Raw genomic sequence first — 10,720 nt, forward strand, 5'->3', positions numbered from 1 at the left:
TGAGGTAGCTAATGTCCCTCCACCACCTCTCATTCTAAGGTTTACGATTTGGCCTGATGGCGGCACGGGGTAAGTATCGCTTTAAGTCTTTTTATTTCCTGATTATTGATTCTAGTTTAGTGAATTTAGGGTTATAGGTTTGAATGGCTAAAAGTGTGTTATGTTTCCTAATTATTGAATTGCTAAAAGCGTCTGATTATTGATTCTAGTTTAGTGGATTTAGGACTGTAGGTTTGAATGGCTAAAAATATTTCATGTTTCCTGATTATTGAATTATTGAAAGTGTCTGATTATTAATTCTAGTTTAGTGAATTTAGGGCTGTAGGTTTGAATGGCTGAAAGTGTTTTATGTTTCCTGATTATTGAATTGCTGAAAGTGTCTGAATATTGATTCTAGTCTAGTGAATTTAGTGAATTTATGGATGTTGATTCTTGATTATTTTCTGTTGTTCATTGATTGTTGAGATTTGGTGCTGTTTAAGTTAATTATTGATTAAAAGAGTTTGTGGCGTATTCTAATTATAGATAAAACTCTGCCGAAATTTCTATAAAAATCTCTATATATTATGATTTATACCAAACAACAACGCATGTGCTTAGGAGATGACTAACGTCATCAAACTGATGTACGACCATCCCTAGCCCAGCTACAATAAGATCCCCGCTGAAACCAGAGTGATCGTTTCAAACTTTTTTAACTAGTTTATATCTTCTATTTTGATTAACTAATTCTAAAGTTTCTTCGTACATCTACACTTTATATGAGACGCTGAGCACAATCTTACCATCAGAAAGATATATGACCATAGAATTGGTCGACGATTGTAGTAGATACTGAAGGATGTTCGTAAGGGGGGGACCACCTGACAACCTAGCTCTGACCGAAAATAAAGATGACTCTGTTAGTTCACTGGGAGACCGATGAGGGGTTCAGGTATCGACGTCTCACCAACAGAGCTAACAGAGCATCGGCCAAGTTGTCCAAGTATACCAGTAGCTCAACGACCTTCATGCAGACTAAGATCAGGCTGGTATGTAGTGTCTTTAATTTTATTATTAAATTAGTTATATTCTTTTACATATCATTACTAAGCATCCTAATCATATTGTTTCAATGTAACATGTGTAGTCGAAGTCGTTGGATCGCGGGGCGACATTGACGGAGACGTTCAAGTACACCCACACATTGAAGGAGAACAAAGCGAGATTTGCTTATCAGCAGTCTTAGGATCATTATGTGAGTAAACATACATTTGATCTTCTGATGTAAAATTAGAGATTAACTGTATAGATGTCATACTAATCACAATAACATGTGTTATACAGGAGTGCTACACACAGAGACTAGAGGCCACGACTCAGCAATCTCAGTAAAATGGTGAGGATGTTGCTGATACTTCTGCTGCTTCAGTCATCGATCCCGATGCAGTTTGGCGCGATACTGCCTCAGTCCCATACAAGAACTGCCTATACATACTGGCCTGGGGTCGTTCTTCGCCAGCAGTCGCTGCACCTACACGTTGAGACCATCGTCCACCTCTGCCACCAAACGAGCCGTCGAGCTCGAAAAAGACGTGGATTTTAGGCTGTAGGTGCAGGAGCTCACTCACAGCGTTCACTAGTAGGCTCAAGAGCTGAACGATTATTGGAAGAGGTATCAGAAGATCCTCACACGTGTGACGGACACAGATGACCTCAGGCTGGAGTGGAGGGAGTAGCTGGAGCAACTTTAGCAGATGGAGGCTCAGATGGATGTGTACCAGGCTCAGATGCGCGCTGCTGGCATCATCCCTACTAGTGGCAGCACAACTGCTGGTGGCTCATAGACATTACCGCCTTCTACATCGCCTCATCAGAGACACGGGAATGACGACGACAACGACGAGGACTACCTGGATCTTTAGTGATTAATATTTTATTTTATTATTTCATTGTGTTTATTTACTTTACTTAAATTTTAATTTATTTGAATATTTGATAATTTATTATAAATAATAGGTTTTTATTATTTATAAATTGACCATTAGTTGTGTGAAAAATAAATTTAAATAAAAAAATAAATTGACTATTTATTTCACAATTTTTTAAAAAACAATTGACATTACCGTCGGATTTACCGAGGAAATAATCCGACGATAATAGTCTAGGAAACAATATATTGTGGTGCCAACATTATTGTCAAAAAAATTCGCCCGTAACCAAATGAGTTTTTAAGAAAGTAATCCGTCGCAGAATCTGACGGTAATTACCGCCGGACGAAAAAATTCTGACGATAAACATTTTGTTGGTTTTTTCGACGGTAAATTCGATGGTACTCACTGTTTTTCTTGTAGTGACAGTTAAAAAATTTCGATGCTACTTTTTTATTTAATGTTTTTCCAAATAACTCATCTTCATCCTCAACATCCTCGTCCTACTCCTCCTCTTGTTTTACTATCTCATAATTTTTCTTGTTTCACCCTCTAAGAAGAATAAAAATAAAAAATTAAAAAAATTAAACAAAGAAAAAGAAGAAATAAAAAATGTTCTATAATAATATTAGGAGGAGGAGAAAAAAATAAAAAACACAGCAATAATAACAGCAATAGAAAAAAGAAGAGGAAAAAAATACGCGAAGAAAAAGAAAACGCGAAAAAAAAATGTGTTTTATGCATACGTTGTGTGAGTGGTTGTTACTGGATTTAACCCAAGTTGGTTGATCTTGGTTATCAAAACTGCTTGTACATGTAGCAATATCGCTAGAATAATTTTAGATATAATAAATATATAATTGTAGATATTATATGTATGAAATTATGGATATATATCATATTAAATAAAATAACTTTAGCTATTGTCTCTCTAATATTATCATTATTCAAGTGTAATTTTTCTACGATCAATGTTCTTCCTAATAAGGTGTCAACTTTATGTAAAAAAAAAATAGTAAAGCTAATTTTTTTATGGAAAAAAGGAAACAAAAGTCAAACAAAATAAAAGGAGAAAAATTCTCCTACTTATAAGCCATTGAATATTAAGTTATACTATGTGTACACTAAAATCAGCCATCAAAGTCAGCCACTAGTATAAAATACATGTTGGAATATAAATACACTTTGAAAATAAATTAAACCACACATGTATTTATACACAAATATATTAGTGACTGATTTTAGTGTATGAATAGCATTAATGTTGATTCATGATGGAAAGTAATACGCATTATCCACCTTTTGTTGTTGTATGGTTACGGTTAGAAAAATTTTAATATAAATAGGTAATTTTGTTAGATAACAAAAACATAAAACAAGAGAGAAGTCATCTAGAAAGAAAAATATAAGAATTTTTTTTAGATATTTTCTCTTATATTTAGAGAGATGTGTATTCTCTTTTTATCAAGAGATAGTGTTATTGTAATCTCCTTATGATAGAGATAAGTTATAATTCTCAAAGAAAGCTATTTTATACAAATTTCTAATTTTTTATCTCTATATTTTGCTGCGTCATTTATCTGGTACCTAACAGTGGTATCAGGGCCAAAAGTTGTTGATTTATAATTTGTTCTTCCGTTGCAAGTTACCTTCTAAAATAGTGGCAGCAAAGTATGAGATTCCAAAATTCAGTGGGAGTAATTTTTTCTGTTGAAAATTGAAAATAAAAGCAATTTTGAGAAAAGACAACTGCGTGGCAGCAATTAAAGTAGATCCACTGGGTTACAAATGAAAAATAGAAGGAGATAGATGGCAATGCCATTGCAAACTTACACTTGGCATTAGGTGATTCAGTCTTATTAAGTGTAGCAGAGAAAATGACAGCAAAGGAAATTTGAGATGCTCTCACCAAATTATATGAAGTCAAGTCACTTCACAACAAGATATTCTTAAAGAGAAAACTTTATATCTTAGAATGAGTGAATCTACATCGACAACAGATCACACACTAACAATCTAAATACGTTATTTTCTCAACTCTCATCGATGGATTACAACATAGCAGAAAACAAATGTACAGAACTTCTACTTCAAAGTCTACCAGATTTATATGATCGGGTCATCATTAACTTAATCAATAATGCTTTGACATACTATCTTTCCTTTGATGATATGGCTACTGCGATTGTTGAAGAAAAATCCAAGCATAAGAATAAGAAAAGATAGATTAGAGAATTCAAAGCAAGCAGATGCGCTATTGATGACGAGAGAGAGATCAATGGAGCGTGGTTTCAGTGGGAGTCAAAGTAGACAGAAGTCACAAGTAAATAAACAATTCAAATACTATAATTGTGGCAAGAAATCACACTTCAAAAAAGATTATCGGAATAACAAGAGTATAGAGAAGGATCCAGAATGATCAAGTTCTCAAGGATGTGTTGCGAGTACCTCTGATGATGGAGAAATCATGTATGTCGAAACAATCATTAGTTCTAAAGGCAGCAAACAATTCACCGATGCCTAGATTCTTGATTCAGGAGCAATCTGGCACATGACTCCTCGTAATTGATTTTGTACATATGAATGAGTTGTGAAAAGATCTGTGTTTATGAAAAATGATCATGCCTTAGAAATTATTAGAATGGGTACTATCAAAATAAAAATGTTTGATGGTTTTATTCGTTTACTTCAAGGGGTAAGACTTGTGAAAGGCTTAAAGAAGAATTTATTGTCGATTGGGCAACTGGATGAACTTGGTTGCAAGACCCATCTTGAAGGTAGGGTCTTGAAAGTTGTTAAAAGTGCTCGTGGTAATAAAAGCATAAAAGACTACAACAAACATATACATGCTTATGGAAGATACTTTACAAGAGGCAAAGGCATTAGCTGCTTCAGCAAGGCAAGAAGAAATGATGATATGGCATCACAAATTGGGCCACATGTCAAAATGAGGCTTGAAGACTCTTGTAAAACGTAATCTCATTCTGGGGATCAAATTGGTAAACTTACTATTTTGTAAACACTGCGTTACAAGCAAGCAACATAGATTGACGTTTGGTAGATCAAATGCTCAGAGCAAGCACATTTTAGAGTTGATTCATTCTGATGTACGAGGATTACCGAAGATGTCTCTAGGAGGAGCAAAATATTTTGTATCATTTATTGATGATTACTCTAGGAGGCTATATGTGTACCCAATCAAGAAGAAATTAGGCGTGTTTGCAATGTTTAAAGAGTTCAAAGCAAAGTTAGAACTTGAATCTGGAAAGAAGATCAAGTGTTTAAGAATAGACAATGGAGGAGAATATATCAATGATAATTTTCTATCATTTTGCAAGCAAGCAAGTATTTAACGGTAATTCACAGTTGCATATATGCCTTAGCAAAATGGTGTAGCAGAGCGAATGAATAAAACTCTCCTAGAAAGAGCACGAGCTATGTTGCAAACTACAGGTTTAGCCAACTCTTTTTATGTAGAAGCTGTTAAAACTACCAATTATGTGATAAATCGGCCATCATCAACTGCAATTGGGTTGAAGACACTAACGGATATGTGGTAAGGTAAGCCACCTAATTATTCTTCTTTACATATATTTGGTTATTTTGTGTATGTGATGTACAAATTTCAAGAAAGAATAAAGTTGGACCCAAAGTCTAGAAAATGTATATTCTTGGGTTATGCTGACGGAGTTAAGGGGTATCGCCTGTGGATCCCACTGCTCGTAAGGTAGTTGTCAGCTGAGGTGTAACATTTGCAGAAGATGAATTTCAAAGAGAACAAGAAAACGACAGCACTATTAAAGAAATAACCACTATTCAAATAGATGGAAAATGTAAAGAAGATGATTTTCCTGAAGCAGAACCAAAACACGAAGAACAAGAAGCAAAGGCCAATGATATAGAAGTTCGTCGATCTACTGGAAACAAAAAAACACCATCATGGCACTCAAATTCTGTTTTGACAAGCCATGATGCATATTGTCTTCTGAAAGAAGATGGAGAGCCAGCAACTTTTATGGAGGCTATGCACAATCCAGATGCTTCTATGTGGATGACAGCAATGTAAGAAGAAATCGAGACATTACATAGGAACCATACCTAGAAACTTATTGCACTTCTAGCAAGTCGGAAAGTCATTGGTAACAAATGGGTTTACAAGATCAAGCGAGATAGTAATGATTATAACACCCTACTACATAGAGCTTTACGCTTAAGCCGTAAAACAGAGGTGGTGTGGTATTACGGCCTTTAAGATAAAATATACATATATAATATCATGGAAAGAATATAATATTCAAGGAGTCTTGAAGGTTGGCTAAGCAAAAACGTGAAAAATAAAAGCGCAATGCTCAAGTTAACGATTACTTGCGTATGAAGAAAAGGTAAAGATAGATATATATGATAAGAACAGATTGTCAAGGAAACAAATATTCAAACTCCAGGCTCAACCTGCAAAGCTAAGGCTGGCCGGAGGATATTTACATAAATATATACAAGTTCCAAGTTTCCAAAATACTCAAAATAACCTTAGTTCTCTATCAGAAGCCTCTATGAGGTACATGGACGAAAAAAAATAAGGGATAAGTTTATACAATATATACATATACATCAAAATACCCAAAATACAACATCCCAACTTCGCTGTGATAGAAACTCCAGACGCCTAACGAGGTGCCTCTCGTCCTGCATCTAAAAAAAACAACATATGTATGGGATGAGAACCAGGGGTTCTCAGCATGCTAATGGTACCAACATACATAGTATATAAGGTCCTAGGAAAGTCAAAGGTAATTCTAGAACTCCGACACTCAGATTTAGAGCTTAGAGTTAAAAATTTAAAACTATAATACAAGGTAAGTTGGCTAAGGTACCCAGGTTCTAACTTAATTCTAACTTAACCCCTCAGCTTCTAATCTTCCTCCAATTCTCCAAAACTCCAGTGAAACTGCCTTCGTCACTCCTCTGCCAAACAAGGGGCATCTCAGTTACATAGACAAACAAACCAGACAAGGAAAGCACAAGTAAGATACATATACAACAGGTAGCATTTATGGAAAATAAGCATAGTAATCACAAAGGCACACCCAAATAATGCACAAGCAAACAAAAGAAACATATATATATGATGTATGCCTGTCCTATGGCTGATGAGTCTCATCTGTCGGTTATCAAGGCAATCCGACATGTCCAATAGCTAACCCTGGACAGTCCCTCGTGCGTGCATTCCCAAGAGTCTATGCATACTTTTTCTCAATCATATATATCAAATTCAGCTCATTTGGGGACTTTCCGAGGAGTTAAAGTGCCCGGCCACATCTTACGACCTAGAGTCAGTAGAGTATCAAATCTCAACCTGGAACAAGTGGTGGTAAGTGATAAACCATTATTTTATGATTTATATTGTGTTTAATTGAGTGGTTTTATCAAGTCTTTACCTACTTAATCATATAGATTGCATGAATTTTATAATTCCTTCCTAGCATTGTTTATGGTTGAAAACTTGCTTCCTAGAAACCTTTAATTAGTACATTTTAACCCTCCTTTATACCATTCGATGCCGTGATCCGTGTGTTAAGTGTTTCAGGCTTCATAGGGCAGGAATGGCTTGGAGAATGAAGAGGAAGTTTGCAAAAATGGAAGGAACACAAGAAACTAAGGAGATGACCAGCGAACACTGACGCGATCGCATGGCTCACGCGAGCACGCGAAATGAAGAAATCGCAGTGACGCGAATGCGTGCCTGACACAAACGCGTGGATAGAAGTCTGCACGAATAACGCGACCGCGTGGACGACGCGAACGCGTGACAAGAAAAATCGCCGAATGACGCGAACGCGTGGACGACGCGTACGCATGACCTGCGCGATCTGCAGAAATAACAGAATACGCTGGGGGCGATTTCGGGCCGCATTTTGACCCAGTTTTCGGCCCAGAAACACAGATTAAACCTAGGAAACGTACAGAGACTCAGGAGGCATCCACACACGTTCAGATACATCGATATTAGGATTATTCTTAGTTTTAGATCTGAATCTAGATTAGTTTTACATTATTAGTTTATGCTTTTGCTTGGGATTTTGGATGCTGAAGAATCATTACCTCCGCGAAGACATCACTTTAGTTTGTTTCCTTATTCCTTTACTTTTATTCATTGCTCATTGACCCTATTCAAATAAATATGTTGCATTTTGAATTTATTAATATATAGAGTTACTTTTATTTTTAATTAATTTTAATTTTATATTTTATTTTATTTAATTTATTATGTCTTCTTATATTTTTATGAATATTAATTCCATGTCAATGGAGTAAATTCTCTACTTGACATGGGGGTTGATTAAGAGGAGACACTTGAGTTGGAATGCTCAAGTGCTTTGTTAAAATTGAACATTGTTGGCTAATTCTATATCTACTAACGCTAGACCTTCCCAAGGGAAAGGACTAGGATCTATGGATAAGAATCAGTCCATCACTTGACTTTTCTTTACTCAGTAAGGGTTAACTTAGTGAGAACAATGAACTCTTCACACTACACTTGAGAAGATTCCAACAAGGATAGAACTTCTGATTAATCAACTCCCTAGTCAAGGCTTTTTATATTAATAATAATTCTTATTTTTATTGCTTTAATTTATAATTATTTTAATTACTCATTATCCAACTCAAACCTTCTGGAAAATTTCTAATTAATAAATTAGCAATCTTTCCTGCAACTCGTTGGGAGACGACCTGGGACTCATACTCCCAGTATTTTTGGTTCTAGAATTTGTGACAACCCTTTTTAAATTGGTGAGGCGGACTTTAGCTGGTTGAGAGCTATACTTGCAACGCATAGAGTTTATTAAAACTCTCTCAATTGGTCTAACTTCTGCCACGCATCAATTTTTGGCGCCGTTACCGGGGAGTTGCAATAGTGTGCTAGATCATTAATTAGTGTACATATTTTATTTTATTTGCATATTTTATTTTTATTTTGTTACCATGAGCTATATGTCTTTCTCATTGAATGACGCGTTCGTTGCCTGATCCGAGCTTAGCCGCTTTTGATCCTGAAATTGAAAGAACTCTTTCACGTATTAGGCGAGCTCGACGTCGGTTAGCCTCTGAGGGTGGTGAAGTGATTGTTATCGATTCACCAGTCTCATCTGAGGACGAATCTGAACCGCCATCTGAGAGCGAGACAAGCTCATTTACTACTGATTCAGTTGATTCACATGCAGGTAACATGGTAGCACCTAGGAGGATTACTCTCCAGGAGGCAGGAGCCCCAGATTTTACACTGCAACCTTATCAAGTGCATCATCCAAATCTGGCTGTAGATTTTGAATTGAAGACTGCACTAATCTACTTGATGCCCAAGTTTCATGGCTTACCTGCTCAAGAGGCTATTAAGCACCTTAGGGATTTTCAGACAGCCTGTTCTATTGTTAGGCGTAATGGTGCAGATGAAACTTCTATTCTGTTAACTGCTTTTCCGTTTTCTCTTGAGGAAAAAGCAAGGGAGTGATACTACTCCCAACCTGAAGCGACTGTTACCAACTGGGATACACTCAGGAGAGAATTTTTGGAAAATACTTTCCAGCTGAAGTCACAGATATACTGAGAAAAGAGATCTCCTGCATTGTTCAAAGTGACTCAGAGACTCTCTATGAATACTGGGAGCGTTTTAAGAACCTTCTAGACGCATGCCCCCATCACATGATTGATAGACTAGTATTGATCAGCTACTTCACTCAAGGCATGAACCCCCAAGATAAGACCACACTAGATGGTGCTAGTAATGGTTCTATTAAAAAGTACAGAACCACAGATGAAGCATGAAAACTGATCAGCGACTTAGCTGAGTCCACTAGGAATCACAGGCCGAGGCGTAGCCACTCAAAAGCTGTTGCAGAGGTTTCCTTTAGCGTTGAAACTACTGCTCTTACCCAAAGCATATGTGAAATGACCAACCTACTGAAGAAGATGTAATTAAACCAACAACAAACACATAAAGCTCAGTCTTCCCCACTACAGCAAAGCCAACAGTTAGTTCCCCAAAGAGTATGCGGGATCTGTACTGATTATAGTCATTATACTGATGAATGTCCGCAGCTCCAACAGGAAGACAACACTGTGGCAGCCACTCATAACTTCTATGACCGCCCAAATCAAGGATACAATCAACATGGTGGCAACTACAACCAATGTGGAAACCATAACCAAGGATGGCAAGACAACTCCAACCAAGGTTGGAGGGACAACTATAACAGAGGAGGCAGAGACAACAATGGAAACCAGAAGTGGAATAACAATAATAACAACAGACAGCAGAATCAGAACCAACCTTACAGAGCACCTCACCTAAGACAATCTCAAGGACCCCAGCACAACCAACAACAGGTCCCTCAGATCACTTACTCCAATTCCTCATCAAATGACGAGATGCTCCGTTCTCTTGCACAAGGACAGCAAGACATGCAGACACAGCTGAACTCTACTTTAAATGGTATGATTGCCATTTTACAAGCTCTCGTCTCCCGGTTAGATTCATCACCTAATTCCACAAATCAATCTTCAAGCTCCAATGGAATTCCTTCTTAACCCCTACCTAATCCCAAGGGTGGCATCAATGCCATCACTTTAAGGTTCGGAACCACATTGCAAGAGAGGAACCATGAGGAACCAAGCCTACCAGAACACATCCCAGCTGAGGATGTAATGGAAGTGGAAGGTGCTGAAGAGGAAGAGGACGTACAAGACATAGTTGAAGAAGAAGCAGTTCAACCACAGACTGAAACACCAAAGGATGCAGAAGCTGTACAGGATGC

At 37.0% G+C, this 10,720-nt stretch overlaps 1 non-coding gene across 1 annotated transcript; it reads right to left on the reverse strand.

Moving 5' to 3' along the window:
• Positions 1–9,506: 9,506 nt before the first annotated feature.
• Positions 9,507–9,614, reverse strand: LOC112752573 (small nucleolar RNA R71). Its single transcript, XR_003177004.1, has one exon. It is a non-coding gene; the product is annotated as a small nucleolar RNA R71 (small nucleolar RNA).
• Positions 9,615–10,720: the final 1,106 nt, after the last annotated feature.

Source organism: Arachis hypogaea, chromosome 15 (assembly GCF_003086295.3).
Source record: "Arachis hypogaea cultivar Tifrunner chromosome 15, arahy.Tifrunner.gnm2.J5K5, whole genome shotgun sequence".
In the NCBI taxonomy this organism is placed as follows: Eukaryota; Viridiplantae; Streptophyta; class Magnoliopsida; order Fabales; family Fabaceae; genus Arachis; species Arachis hypogaea.